The following is a 16,368-nucleotide window of genomic DNA, read 5'->3' as shown; positions in this document are numbered from 1 at the left end:
TTCATTTCAGATAATATAACTTTTAAGTTCAGGATACAACTGGACAAAAGAAAAGAAAAAAAAAGTAACCAACACAACATCTGCAGTAATAACACAGTAACAGCTATCATCCTTCCCTGAGGAATTCAGCCTACTTTATGGACACAATTTAGTACAAACTCATAAGAAAGCTAACAAAGCCCAAAACCACTTCACAAGAGTGTAGAGAGGTAAAGGTCAAGAGTTATTACTGCCAGGCCCAGCAGACAATGGCACCTACCGGAAAGAGCACAGGACGGGAAAACCTGGAAGCCTGTGTTCCAGTTTCGGTTATTCCTGTAAGCATTGGTATGATCTGAGTGAACTCAGCCTGCCCTGTTTTTTCCGTTTATAAAAACCTACATCATCCTCTCATTAGAATGAAATGCCACATCTGAAAAGTTGCAGATCTCTTTAGGAAAGAACCAAAACTCATGTTTCTAACCAAAATGGAATAATTCAGTCAATGGAGACATAATAAAAATCTGCCATAAAGCAACTGTTTACTTGAAATCTATCTTTTGTGGTGTATTTATATGGGTAAGGAGTGTAAGGATATCATAAGTAGAGTTACCAATTCTTCCAGAAATCAAGGTCATTGAGTTCAGATTCCAACTTTGACCTTGACCCAGGCTTACAGAGATGTAACATGTGCCAATACCTCATATCCACCATACATGGGAGAAACAAGGTATGCAGACAGATCTTCTTCTAAGTATCCCATATGTAGTGGTTTTAATACAGGGTTTCAGATTCGTTGCCATTCTTCACATCCAGACGTGGGCATTTCCCCTTGAATTTGGGCAGGCTTTCCATGGCTTCAAACAGTAGAGCAGGGGTCAGTAAATTATGGCTGGTGGGCCAAATCTAGGCCTCTACCGGCTTTTATAAATGAAGCTTGATTGGAACACAGCCATGTTCCTTAGTATATGTATTGTTTGTGTCTGTTTTCACATCACAGCAGCGGAGCTAAGTAGTTGCAAAAGAGACTGTATGGCGTGTAAAGCCTAAAATATTGACCGCCTGACACTTTATGGAAAAAGGTCTCCAACGCCTGCAATAGTATAAAGTGATGCTATGTAACATCTAAGACTAGGTCATAAAAGGTCATGCAGCTTTTGCATGATTCTCCTGGAATGCTTCAACCCTGAACGCTCATTCTTGGGATACTCTATCTTGAATCCTAACTACCACGTTATGAGAAGTCCAAGCCACATGGGCAGCCATCTATAGGCACTCCAGGCAACAGTCCTTGTTGGGCCCAGTCTTCAAGTCATCCCATCTCAAGGGCCAGACATGTGAATTAAAATTATCTAGATGATTGCAGCCCCAGCCATTTGAATCCTCCTGAGCTGAGGTTTCAGACATCAGTCACAGAGTAGAGACAAGCCATCTCCTCTGCGTACTGTTTGAATTGCTGACCCACAGAATCTGGGCACATATTAAAATTTTTGTTTATTTCACCACTAAGTTTGGACTTCTTTATTATGTAGCAATAGATAACTACAGCACTGTGTCTGTACACAGGAGATCTACATTTCACAGAGCACATACTTTTATTTATTTATTTATTTTTTGCTTTAAAACAAATTTAATCAGTTATACATATACATATGTTCCCATATCCCCTCCCTTTTGCGTCTCCCTCCCTCCCTCCCTGTCCCACCCCTCCAGGCGGTCACAAAGCACCGAGCTGATCTCCCTGGAGCACATACTTTTAGATGTGAATGTTGACTGCTCAATTTCTAAGAAGAACGTATACACACATATAGGTACAAAATAGTTATGTATATGTAAATATTAGACCTATATAAACTAATCTATATTATCCATAAAATGAGGGGCCCTTGATAATGGCTAACATTTCTTTTCAGTATTTATTGTGTTCCAAGAACTGATAAATTCTTGCATTGTATGAATTTTCTCTTTTAACCCTCATAGCAACTCGCTGAGAGAAGTAATGTTATCTCTATATTATAGATGAGAAAACTGAGGCAGAAACAGATAACATGCTCAAGAGTACTCAACAAGTAAATTTTAGAGTCAAGATTGGAACCCAAGTTCTCAAGGTTTAGATCCCTTACTCTTAGTCACCAAGCTATATACTGAGTAAGGAGATGAAAGCTGAAGCCATTACCTCATGCTCAAGAAGTTAGACAGAAACTTAGCAGGCATGGTTGAAAGAAAACAGGACTTGGAGTCGTAAGTCCAGAGCCTGAGTTATGAAATGAATTCTCCTCTCATCTAGATATAGGTTTGTTTTTAGAAAATGAAAAAGATCACTGCATATTTTGATGGTTAATTTCTGTACTTAATGATTACAAAAGAATGGAATTTTACCAGGGAGCTATTTTGCAATGACATAACTTATTGATTCAAAATCAAACCTTTATTATAAATTCTTGATTCAAAAGCAAATCTTTATTAAGTCTCCGTTGCATCAGAAGTCTTTCCCATTCTTCATTTCTTTTAAAACCCTTTCCTGTCTACTCCTGGCCAAAGCTTGAAGCCTAATTTAGCATTTGGAAATAAAATAATGAAATAGTCATAACACAGCAATTCCAATGCCTACTGAAATGGAAGCTCTAAATAATTTTTCAGATAATTTAGGAAATTAAAAATATTTACATCATAGATGCAAAGAGAGAAGTTACTTGTGTAATAAAATAAATGGTGAGACAAAAAGTTTCTGGTCAAGTAGATTTGTTTAAATATGAACACTAATTTGAGCTCTATCCCGGTGCTAAAACCCAGTGACAGGTTGCATACAGTTTCTAAAGGGATAGTTCAGTGCATTGGGTCAAATTCATGCCCTAAAATGTGGTATTATTAGTAGTACTAGAAGACAGAGTGTGACTGTCTTCTTTGGGACATAGATAAAGACCCCAAGTTAGACAATATCAAGCACAAGTTATGTAGAATAAGATATTATCCCAGTCTTTGGAACACGTCATCCAGGATTGAACAAGAGGTAGATTTATTATGAAGTACATAAAGCCAGAGACAGTAAGCAATGAGTGGTAGTTGGTTAAAATAGACAGGTTTTAGAAGTAGAGGCAGGGATGTAGAAAACAAACTTAGGGTTACCAGGGGATTGTGGTGGGGAGGCTAAATTGGGAGATTGGGGCTGAAATATACACACTGCTATACATAAAATAGATAACTAATAAGAACCTGCTCTTCTTATTAGCACAGGGAACTCCACTCAATACTCTGTAATGGGCTATTTGGAAATGACTCTAAAAAAAAATAAAGGTGGATATATGTATATGTATAACAGATTCACTTTGCTGTACACGTGAAATTAACACAACACTGTAAATCAACTATATTCCAATAAAATTATTTTAAAAAATAGGTTTTAAGAACCATAGTCAGGGAGCAGTGTGGATTGGAAAGACCTGGCAAGAAATATTTCTGCATCCTCAGACAATGCTCCCCAAGCTGGCTATTGCAAGGGTGAGCATTTAAGAGATCTTTGACCTAAGGAGGACAGGAGATTAACAATCAACCCCAATGTGCATGAATTATTCTCCTCTGTGTTATCAGAAATCAGACGGCATCCTAGAGCAAGGGTGAGCAGATCTTTTCTGTAAAGGGTCAGATAGTAAATATTTTGGATTTTGTGTACCATACCTCTCCGTTGCAACTGCCTATCTGCTGCTGTAGCACAGAAACAGCCATGCACCATACGTTAATGAATGGGTGTGGCTGTGTTCAAGCAAAACTTTATGTATAAAACCAGGAGTCAAGCGAGATCTGATCAGTGGGCCAGAGTTTGCGGACCCCAGTTCTGGGTCAGTGTTCACAGCTGAATGAGTCATGAGGCCTTAAGTTCCAGTTCTCATTGTACTACTTTCTACCTGGGTGAACTTGAGTTCATCCTTCTATTTATATGGGCCACTATATTAGTCAAGCTTCTCCAGAAAAACAGAACCAACAGCATGTGTATACAATGTGCCCATATATATTGATAGATCTAGATCTAGATATCAATATTGATACCTAGATCAATATCCATATCTATATAAAGATAGAGAAAGAGAGAGAGATATTTTAAACAATTGGTTCACACAATAATAGAGGCTTGGTCAATTCAAAATCTGCAGGTTAGGCTGTCTAGAGACTCTAGGAAGAGTTGCAGTTCAATTTCTGTAAGTCTTCTGGCAGAATTCCTTTTTGCGACAGGGAGGTCAGTCTTTGTTTTATTAAGAGTTTCAACTGATTGGATGAGGCACACCCATACTATGGAGGATAATCTGCTTTACTCAAAGTCCAACACCAATTTAAATATGAATTTCATCCAAAAACACCATCACAGAGACTACCCTGGTGGCACAGTGGTTAAGAATCCGCCTGCAAATGCAGGGGACACAGGTTTGAGCCCTGGTCTGGGAAGATCCCATGTGCCGTGGAGCAAATAAGCCCGTGCACCACAGCTACTGAGCCCGTGCACCTAGAGCCCATGCTCTGCAACAAGAGAAGCCACCGCAATGAGAAGCCTGCACACCACAACAAAGAGTAGCCCTCACTTGCTGCAAATAGAGAAAGCCCACGTGTGACAACGAAGACCCAACGCAGCCAAAAATATCAATCAATCAATCAATAAATAAATAAAAATTGTAAAAAACACGAAAACACCATCACAGAAATATCCAGAATAATATCTGACCAAATAACTGGGCATGGTGGCCCAGACAAATTGACATAGAAAATTAACCACCTAAGCCATAGTTTTGTCATCTTTTACTGAGAAATTTGACTTATCTGAACTATTTTGATAACTAGAAGATACCGTCTAGAGGTAACACCCTCAGGGTTTTACATGGTAGGCAGCAGAGGGAAAGAGCCCATTTGTCCAGTCAGATGACACCTAAAGGATAAAATTCTGTCTTCTCTTTCCAACCCACAAGGATGAATGCCAAAAATACATCACTTATATCTGCTTTAGCTAACATAGGATAGGTCTGGAACAGACCTATGCTCCCAGTAAGCCTCATGAAATGCTGTTTCATGAAGGGGAGACTTTACTTGCTAAGATTAGAAGCAAAAGAGGGTGGTGGATGAAACACTGCCCAAGGATATAAGTTCATGCAAGGAAGCAGGAGAGAGAATGGGTATCCGAAGATGTGTGCTCTAAGCCAACACTAATTCCACAGCATCAGGTTATAATTCAGGGAGCACAAGTGCTGGGGGTTTTTTCCCCCTCTTTTTTCCCCCAAAGAGGGACAAATCAAGCATACTGACAAAGGAAGAGCATTAGTTACCACAGATAAATTCCTTTTTAGAGGTGATCTCGCAAATAATTTGGCTCAGTGTAGACTATGATTTGGTTCCAAAAACCATAAGCTAGAGCATTTCATTCCAGGTCCCTCCTCAAATATCCATGATAGGTAGAAATTTGGCATCAGTAGTTCTTGAAATCTCCCCAGGTGATTATAATATGCAACCAGGGCTGAGAATCTGGAGATGTAGAGAGAATTTAAATTCAACTTTAGTTAAACAGTAAAACAAGCTCTGACTCTACTGGCTGGAGCTAGAAAAGGATATGCATTTACTGGGATGAGAAGATAAAGAAAACCAGGGAGTAAATCAAATGCTTTACACCTGTGCTTAGCTAATTGTTACTCAGATAATTCAGACAATCTTACAGCACCTGAACCCTGAAATTCCTTAGTTCTGTTTAAAAAAAAGGAACTCTTCAAGTAACTGAACTCTGAGAATCATGTAAATCATAAAGAAAAAGAAGAAATCTTATTTTTTGAATTAGTTGATTTCATATATACTGTTTCACTTTCATGATGTTAACTAGTTAGCTTTCTTTCAATTTTATGTTTGAGGAAAGTAAGGCTTTAAAAATCTCAGTAATTTTCTCAAGGTCACTTGTTAAGGGTGTGGTAGGGAGCATAATGGCTCCGAAAAATGCCCTCATCCTAATCCCTAGAACCTATTAATATGTTCCCTTACATGGTGAAGAGGACTTTGCAGATATGACTGAAGTTATAGACCTTGAGATAGAAAGATTATCCTGGATTACCTCATGGAACAAATCTAATTGCATGAGTCCTTAAAAGTAGAAAACCATTCCCAACTGTAGAAAGAGAAAGAGAGAGATGTCCTAATAGAAGCAGAATCAGAGAGATTCAACATTTTGGGCTTTGTAGGTGGAGAAAGGGGACTCTGAGTCAAGGACTACAAGTGACTGCTGGAAGCGGATAAAGTCCAGGGAACAGAAACACCCCTAAGAGCCTCCAGAAAAGAATGTAGCTCTGCCAACACTTTCTTTTTCTTTTTTAACCATCTATATTGGAGTATAACTGATTTACAATGGTGTGTTAGTTTCTGCTTCATAACAGTGAATCAGCTATACGTATACATATATCCCCATATCTCCTCCCTCTTGCATCTCCCTACCACCCTCCATTCCCGATCGCACCCCTGTAGGTGGACACAAAGCACAGAGCTGATCTCCCTGTGCTTTGCGGTTGCTTCCCACTAGCTATCTATTTTACATTTGGTAGTGTATATATGTCCATGCCACTCTCTCACTTCATCCCAGATTACCCTTCCCCCTCCCTGTGTCCACAAGTCCACTCTCTATGGCTGCGTCTTTATTCCTGCCCTGCCCCCTAGGTTCTTCATAACCATTTTTTCTTTTTTTTAGATTCCATATATATGTGCTAGCATATGGTATTTGTTTTTCTCTTTCTGACTTACTTCACTCTGTATGACAGTCTCTAGGTCAATCCACCTCACTACAAATAACTCAATTTCATTTCTTTTTATGGCTAAGTAATATTCCATTGTATATATGTGCCACATCTTTATCCATTCATCTGTAGATCCTGCCAACACTTTTACTTTACTCAATTGAGACCAATGTCAGACTTGTAAGGTAATAAATCTACATTGTTTTGAGTCACTATATTTGTGGTCATTTGTATGGAAGCAATAAAAAACTATTACAGGGGTCCTACAGGAGCCAGGCTATATATTTATACTTAAGTATTTCTGAAATGAATTTAACCTTGTGATTGACAGCAGCTTCCAAGGGATCCCACCACACACCTGAGGCAAAAGCAGCCTAATACAAAGCAGTGACAGCAGCAGGTCACTGCCCCACACTTGGGGTAGAGGGGGACTCGATCTACTGTAGCAGCAGCATAGCCTGAATGGGAACCCATCCTCCTGTGGCACTAGTCCCATCAACATTAGTCTAATCTGCTAGCACCTGCTGCGCCAACAGGCCCAACATATACAAACCCTCCAACTCAGCAGCATTAAGTGAGCCAGACTCAGTGTTTCCTGAAACTCATATCCAAAGGCACTGGAAAGCCCAGATATCACCTAATGTTATGAAAACATTAAAAAAAAAACAATAACAGAAGACTGGGAACTTCAGAAAGAAAAGGGGAACAATGGAATGGGTGAAAACAAATGGGGTATATATAAGAGACTATCATTAGCCTCATGAGTTTCTTAAATACTATCTGATGGTCAAAGCAAATATTATGACACCATCTGATGTGGTTCTCAATGTAGAGAAAGGAAATACTACAGAAAATCATACTTTAAAACTGGGGAATATTAAGAGACTAAATGGAAGTAAAATTTTGGAACTTCACTTGAAGTAATAAAACACTGATTCCAGTAGGCTATGGTAAGTTACATATGTATACTGTGATGCCAAAAGCAACCACTAAGAAAACTATACAAACAGTATACACAAATGATTATAAATAAAGTAAATTAAAATGGACTTATTAAAAAATGTTTAAGTAACCCACCAGGCAAAATAAGAGAAACACAGGATTGAGAAACTAAGGTAAAAGACAAAACAAAAAATAAAATGGTAGACCTAATCTTTAACATAGCAATAATTACATTAACTGTACATGATCTAAATAACCAAGTCAAAGACAGAGATTGGAAGAGTAGATTAAAAATTCACAAGCATGATCCAACTATATACTGTCTATAAGAAGTTTACTTTAAACATCATGATATAGGTAGTTCAAAGTAAAAGGAAGATAATGATATATCATGTGAATGTTAATCAGAAACAGTAGGAATGGCTATATTAATATCAGATAAAGTCGACTTCAGAGCAAAGGAAATTATTAGGGGCAAAGAGGGTCATTACATAAAGATAACAGGAATAATCCACCTAGATGACCTAATGATACTAAATGTGTGTGCACCAAACAACAGAACTTCAAAATACATGAAGCAAACACTGAAAAAAGTAGTAAAAGGAGAAAATTTTAAATCCACAATTATTATTTGAGACTTCAGCACAGCAATTTATAGAACTACCAGAGAGAAAAATCAGCAAGAATATGGAAGAAATGAAAACATCATCAATCAATAGGATATAACTGACATTTAAAGAACACACTCAGTAATAGCAGAATACATATTCAAGTGTCCATGGAATATTCACTGGACAATACAAAGAACCTTAGCAGATTTAAATTGTAATGTGCCTAAGTGTTGGATGCTAAGACTCAGAGGATTTCTTATTTCTTTCATTTATATATTCATAAAAAATTAGCAGATTTAAAAGAATTAAAATCATAGAGTATGTTCTCTAGCCATAATGGAATCAGACTAGAAATCAATAACAGAAAGACAACAGGAAAATCTTCAATCATGTGAAAACTAAACATCACAATTCCAAATAACTCATGGGTAAAAAAGACAGCAGCAAGGAAATATTTTTTAATGCATAGAATAAAAGAAAATGGAGATATAACAGATCAAAGTTTGCAGAATGAAGTGAAAGCAATGCTGAAAGGGAAGTTTATAGCACTAAATTGGGAAAGAAAGTATTTCAAAGCAATAATCTAATTTTCTATATTACAACAGTAAAAAAGGAAGAGGAAAAAAACACTAAACAAGCAGAAAGAAGGAAATAATAAAGATGAAATAGAAATCCATGAAACTGAAAACAGGAAAATAGGGGGGAAAAATCAATGAAACAAAAGGCTGGTTCTTGGAAATAAACAATCAAATCAATAAAGATCTAGCAAGACTGATAAAGATAAAAAGATGGATGGCACAAATCACAGATATCAGAAATGCAACCAGGGATACCATGACATATCCTGCAGGTTAATGAGGAACAAGTTGTTATGAGCAAGTCTACACTATAAATTCAAAAATGTAGATGAAATGGGCCAATGCTTCTACACTCAAAACTACCAAAACTCAGCCAAGATGAAATAGATATCTCAATTTTCCTGTAACCATTAGAAACACTGATTTTTCATTTAAAAACTCCCAAAAGGAATATTCAGGCTTAGATATTTCACTTTTACCCAAGACATAAAGAATTAACACCAATTTTACATGATTTGATAAGAAAGAGAAGTAGAAGGAACAGTTCCTAATTAAATTTATGAAGCCAGTATTACCTTGATACCAAAACTGGACAGGGATAGTATAGAAAGAAGAAAACTACAGACCAATATTTTTTATGAAATTGGATGTAAAAATCCTCTGCCAAATATTAGCAAATTAAATCCAGAAATATACAAAAAGAATAATATACCATGACCAAGTGGCATTTATTCTAGTTATGCAAAGTTGGTTAAATATTTGAAAATCAGACAATGTTATCCACCATAACCAATAGATTAAAGGGAAAAGTCATGTGATCCTATCCAATAATGCAGAGAAAGCACTTGACAAAATCCAATCTCATTCATGATTTTAAAAAAAGAAGGAAAAAGAACTCCAAGCAAACTAGGAATAGAAAAGGAACATACTGAAACTCATAAAGATGATCTACAAACAACCTATACCGACATTATATTTAACTGTGAAAGACTGAATGCATTCTCTGTAAGATCAGAAACAAGGCACGGATATCTGCTCTCACCACTTTTATTAAATATATTACTGGAGGTTCTAGTAAGAAAATAAAGCAAAAATAAATAAATACATACATTTAAAAGTTAAATTTTTAAAAAGTTCATTTAAAAGATAAAAGGACTATTCCTACTATGTTGAATAGGAAGGAATATATCCTACTGAATGTTGAAGAGTAATATATCCTATTATATTGCCTAAGGAAAAGTAAAACTGTCTGTGTCTGAAGATGAGATGATAATCTAAATGGAGAAAATACCAAGGAATCCACAAAAAGCTTGAGAAATAATATTAGTTTGTAAATGTTTTAGAGTACAAGATCAACACAATTTTATCACATTATATATTAATAACAAATGTGTAGAAGCTTAAATTAAAATATGTGATGCCATTTACAACTGACCTAAATAAGTACTTAAATACAAGCCCAAGAAGACATTTATAGGACCTCTATACTGAAAATTACAAAATGCTGATGAAGAAAAATTTTAAAGTCCCAAACAAATAGGGAGACATACCTTGTTCATGGATTAGAGAACACAACATAATAAAGATGTCAATTCTCCCCAATTTAAGAGGCTTAACACAATTACTCTTAAAATGCCCTCAAGGTTTTTGCGGATATAGACAAGGTTTTTCTAAGATTTATATGGTAAGAAGAGGCTGAAGGATAGCTAAAACAATTTGTAAAGGAAGATTAAAATGGGAGGAATTAATCCACCCAATTTCAAAACTTTGCAGTAATTTTGGAGGGTAGATACATAGATCAGTGGAATGGAATAGAGAACCCAGAAATAGACTGACATAAATACATTTAACCTGATTTTGACAGCAGTGCAAAAGCTATCAAGGAAGAATAGACATTTCAAAAAATGGTACTGAAACAGTTGGTCATCCCTCGACAAAAACAAAAAATGAACCTTAACCTAAACCTCCACACCTTACACAAAAATTAAATCAAAGTGGATCATAATCTTAAATGTAAAAGCAGGACATTTTTAGAAAAAGAAATAGGAGAAAATCTTTGGCATCTAGAACTAGGTGAATAATTCTTAGACTTGACACCGAAAGTATGATCAATAAAAGCAAAAACTGATAAATTGGATCTCATCAAAATGAGTTAAAAATGCTTCATAGAAGATCCTTTTAAGTGGATGAAAACTCAAATTACACAGTGGGAAAACATATTTGAAAATCCCATATGAGACAGATGACTTGTATCTATAATATACAAAGAACGCTCCAAACAACTTAAAAAAATCCAACTAGAAAATAGGCAGAAGACAGGAACAGACATTTCATGGAAGAGCATATACACATGGCAAAGAAGCCCATGAAAAGATGCTCAACATCATTAGCATTAGGGAAATGCAAATTAAGACCATAATGAGATATCAGAGAATAACTAAAATTATAGTGACAACATCAAATGCCGGCGAGTACGTAGAAAAGTTATATCACGTCACTGGTGGGAAAATAAAATGGTTTAGCCACTCTGAGAAACAGCTTGACAGTCTCTTTTAATCCTAAAAGTAGATTCACCCTACAACGCAGTACTTGTACTCTTGAGCATTTATCCAAAAGAAACAAAAACTTAATTAAGTTCCCACAGAAACTTACACATAAATGTTCATAGCAGTTTTATTTATAATAGCCCAAAACTGGCAACTACCCAAATGTCTTTCAATGGATGAATGTTGAAACAAATTGTGATAAAATCTTATGATAGAATACTACGGAGCAACAATAAGGAACAAATTATTAATATATGCAAAAATTAAAATGAACTTCAAGGGAATGATGCCGAAGAAAAAGTTTTTAGAAGCCAATCTCCGAAGATTAAGTAATTCATGATTATGTTTACATATTATTCTTAAAATAACAAAACTGAAAAAAAAATAACAAAACTGTGGAGATGGAGAACAGATTAGAAGTTGCCAAGGGTTAGAGATGGGGGTAGAAGGTACAGTGGGGAAACTTTGTGAGGTTTTTGTGGTCCCAGTACAAATAATACAGCACTCTTGGTTTTAATCCCTAAAGATTTTTAAAAACAATTCCTAATAAGAGTTGTCCAGATATTTAGCAATGGCAGCAGATTACAGGTATAGCTCCCCAACATGACAACTTCAAAAGAGATTGTACTAATTCAATGCATATGTTAATTTTAAAAAGGCCAGTCACAGTACTTAAATGGTATATATCTTAACGATATTATTCTAAGTATCTAGCTATACCAGATGGACTAGCAGGATTTTCTGTACATTCAATCTTATTTAAGACAGTAAATCTTATAATAAGAGAGTTAAAAAAAGAAAAAGAAAAAACAACACACCTCAACTACAGTTGGATATTCTCATAGGAAGATGAGGTGAAAAAAGTAGCAGTGGTTCAAAAGCTTAAGCAGTGGCACCTAAATTTGGCTGCATATTAGAATCATCTGAAGCACTTTTTAAAAACCCTCACACTGACTGTTGGTCATCCTAGACCAATAAAATAACTTTAAATCTCCTCAGACGATGCCAGTGTCTAGCCAGAACTGAGAACCAGCAGACTAAGCAGAAGGGGATGTTTCTACAAAGATTTCTTAACAATAAGTCCTTTCACCCAATCAGATTTACCTTCCCACAAAGGGGTAAAGAAGGCTAGATGTTGTCCATACTTGCTTAGCTTTAATTAGCACTTGTGACTTGCCCAAATCCTAGATCATGTTTCCCCTAAATTTCATGTTATTCCCTAATTTTCTCAAATCCAGGGCTAAGGGGTTTGCCAGGATGAGATTTTAAGTGTTCACACAAGGGAAGTCCCTGGCAAACCAGGACAGCGGTCACTCTACATTGAATTGTAAAGCATCCTAAGTAACCCTGCCACTGCTCCCAGATACTAGTCTGTGCCAACCAGTGGAGAAAAGGCATTCTCCATTACTACCACGGCAAATGCTGCTGTAATTGCCTTGGCTACTCCCTATCTTTTCCAGGCGTCACTCCCCTTCACCTGCTGGTGGACGCTTTGGCCAGCTGACAATGCAGATATTTTCAAACTTTAAGGTGAATAAAAATCATATGGAGGGCCTGTTATAACAGAGATCACTGAGCCCCTCTAGAGTTGCTGATTCCATAGGGCTGGGATAGGGCCCTAAAACTTGAATATCTGACACATTATCAGGGGACGCTGGTAAAGCTGGTCAGGTTGTTACCGAATGCAGGTTCGTGTGTCTGAAGCACAGTGAGGCCAAACAAACCTAAAGGTGGTTCATGACATTTTTTTTTTAATTCCGTATATATGTGTTAGCATACGGTATTTGTCTTTCTCTTTCTGACTTACTTCACTCTGTATGACAGACTCTAGGTCTATCCACCTCATTACAAATAGCTCAGTTTCATTTCTTTTTAGGAATAAAGACACAGACCTACTTGAGAATGGACTTGAGGATATGGGGAGGGAGAAGGGTAAGCTGTGACAAAGCGAAAGAGAGGCATGGACATATATACACTACCAAACGTAAGGTAGATAGATAGTGGGAAGCAGCCGCAGAGCACAGGGAGATCAGCTCGGTGCTTTGTGACCGCCTGGAGGGGTGGGATGGGGAGGGTGGGAGGGAGGGAGATGCATGAGGGAAGGGATGTGGGAACAGATGTATATGTATGACTGATTCACTTTGTTATAAAGCAGAAACTAATAAAAAAAATAAAATTAAATTAAATTAAATTAAAAAAAAAAACCTAAAAGTTGGAGTCTGGAGAAGAGAAAGGTTTATTGCAGGATCGAGCAAGGAGAGGGGTGGTCCGTGTTCCAAAACCCCTGAAATCTCCAAAGGATTTCAGCAAAGCATTTTTAAAGGCCAGGTGAGGGAGGGACATCCCAGGGCATGTGATCAGCTCGTGCACAATCCTCTGACTGGCTGATGTTGAGGCCACAAGACAGGTAACATTATCCATCCTTAGGTGCCAGAAGGTCTGGGGGCTACATGCTCATGATCATCAAAGAGTTCATTTCTTCCATTGGGTGGTGGTTTTTAGCATCTGAAAACTCAAGAAATATGCCTGAGATACTATTATCTGAGTACTTCAGAGAGAAACTACAATAGAGGATATGGGGGATGGGTCTGTCCTAGGAAGGCCCCATAGGGTACTGCTTGGTTACAAGGTGACCATACTTTGAGAACCACTGCTCTAGTGGCTTGGAATGTTAAGAAAGTAATGGAAGAATCCCTTCCCAGATCTAGATTCTAGTATCACCAGCTATTTTGGTGGGAGGAAGGGTAAGTTTTGTCCTTGCTTGGACTTCTTGTTCATTTATATCGAAGCCTATTTGAGGCAGTGCACTCGGCAGTCCTGCAGATCTGTCTTTTGCTTCAACAGTGTTTGGAATGAACAGACCCAGGGACGCTCCTTGCTCCAGCCCCCGACCACCCTCCAACCTTTCTTCCTTTTGCAACCTTTGGAATCAGACACTCAGCTATCCTCAGCCTCCAGGACAGGCCAACACCAGTTTTTGAGCTTAGCTCCTTATCACTGATCAACCACGAGTTCCCAGGTTCGTCAGAATTATTCCACCGAGGTGGAAGCCGCCACCCACCGCCTGTTCAACATGCATCTGTGGACACTTACCTCTCTCTGAGCATCTATTTCGACAGCAACAATGGGACTCTGGACAGTATGGGCCACATTTTTCGCCAACTGGCTGAGGAGAAGTGTGAGGGCGCCCAGCGCCTCTTGAAAATGCAAAACCAGTGCTGCGGCCGCGCCCTCTTCCAGGAGGCGCAGAAGCCTTCTCAGGATGAGTGGGGTAAAACCCAGGATGCTGTGGAAGCCGCCATTCTTAGGGAGAAGAATCTGAACCAGGCACTATCGGATCTGCGCGCCCTGGGTCCTGCCCGTGCAGACTCCCAGCTCTGTGACTTCCTGGAGAGCCGCTTCCTGGAGGAGCAGGTGAAACTCATCCAGAAGATGGGCGACCACCTGACCAACCTCCGCAGGCTGGCTGGTCCGCAGGCTGTGCTGGGCGAGTATCTCTTTGAAAGGCTCACCCTTGAGCCAAACAGGAGTCTCTGAAGTCCAGCCGCGTCTGAGGAGACCCTCTGGCGTCAGAGCTTCTGCCTGAAGCCCCGCTCTGCAGCCACTAGGCAGCTTTGTAACCGCCCTGGAGCCCTCTCCCAAGCCTTGGACCAAATGGAAACAGTAACGTTTTTTGCAGAAGGAAAAAAAAGCCTATTTGAAATACAAACAGAACAAAGCGAAAAAAAGAAATATATACATATATTCACGTTCTTTTAACATATGAATTGCCCCACTTTATCTGTGTGAAATAAGTTTGTTCCCATTATTGGGCTGGTTCTCAAGCTTTGCTGCTCGTTTGAATTACCTAAAGAGCTTGGAAGAAAAACATTGGTGTCTGGGTCCCAGCCCCAGAGATTTTGATTCAGTAGGTCTAGGGAGGAGCCTGGGCACGGGGAGGTCTCAGAGTTCCCCAGGTGATTCTAATGTGCAGCAACTTTGTGAACCACCTCTTGGCTTCAATGCAGCTAGTCATCAGATATTAAATCTAAGACACATGGACTACTAGTGCGTGAGCTCTGTTGCTAGGTGTATTCCATTTTCTTCCTCCTGGAAGATTCGTGCCAGGGAAAATGATTGGTAGTTGTGTTACTTCTCTGAAATGGATGGAAATTTCCAATTAGCGTGAACAGGGGAGGGTGAATGGGTGAATGCAATAAGGTGTATCATTTACGTATTGCCCTATGTGTATGGCTAGAAGCTTTTGCAACTGAGGTTTCATGCTAATGGTAATGCTTGTCCTCCTAATGCAGCTGTAAACTTTATAAGCCCATAGGTAGACAGCATCACAAAATATTTACCCCTCCCCACTGGCCCACTCTCAAGCTTCACTCCCGTTCCCCAATACACAAATGTGCATCAATGCGCTTGAGACCAATATCAACATACTGACCTTCAATTCTTCTACTTTGCAGCTTCCCTCTTATCAGGAGATGTCAGCATTTAGTGCAAGGACAAATGCTTGCCTCTTGAGGAGTAATGTAGACAAAGCCTCCAAGAGACAAATAGGCCTCAGCGAGGGGGAAAAAGTCTTTCAAAAAGGTTGATGCCCAGAGGAGGCATTTTCAGTCATCTCAGCTTAGAGGTCAAATATCCAAAATTAAAAAGGTTAAAAAAAAAGAAGAAGAAAGCAAGGAAGAAAAGAAGGAAACAATTTTCTTATCTCATAGTAATAAGGCAGTTTTCCTTAAAAAAAAAAGACTTAAGCCTTAAATTCTCTTTCCTAATCAAAATGTGCTTTTCCATCTTTAGACTATTCCTCTTATATCCTGTATTATTCATGATGTTTAATTCTTGAAATAGCACATGGCTGAAAACAGAAGCTAACCTCTTGTTCACTATGAATTAAATCTTCTTTTCCTAGGACCCGTCTACAATGTACAATTTGGGGTTGGCCAACATTATTTTCTCTGAAATACGTTAC

The 16,368-nt window shown here is 38.3% G+C and overlaps 1 pseudogene across 1 annotated transcript; it reads left to right on the top strand.

The window, feature by feature from the left end:
* The first annotated feature begins 14,406 nt into the window (after positions 1-14,406).
* On the top strand, positions 14,407-14,942 carry LOC309801629 (ferritin light chain-like; annotated as a pseudogene). Its single transcript has one exon. The product of its transcript is annotated as a ferritin light chain-like (transcript).
* Positions 14,943-16,368: the final 1,426 nt, after the last annotated feature.

The sequence above is a fragment of the Mesoplodon mirus genome (assembly GCF_964341445.2).
Source record: "Mesoplodon mirus genome assembly, contig: SUPER_3_unloc_11, whole genome shotgun sequence".
Taxonomy (NCBI): Eukaryota; Metazoa; Chordata; class Mammalia; order Artiodactyla; family Ziphiidae; genus Mesoplodon; species Mesoplodon mirus.
Note: the sequence above shows the minus strand (reverse complement) of the source record. Positions and strands in the feature narration are given on the sequence as shown.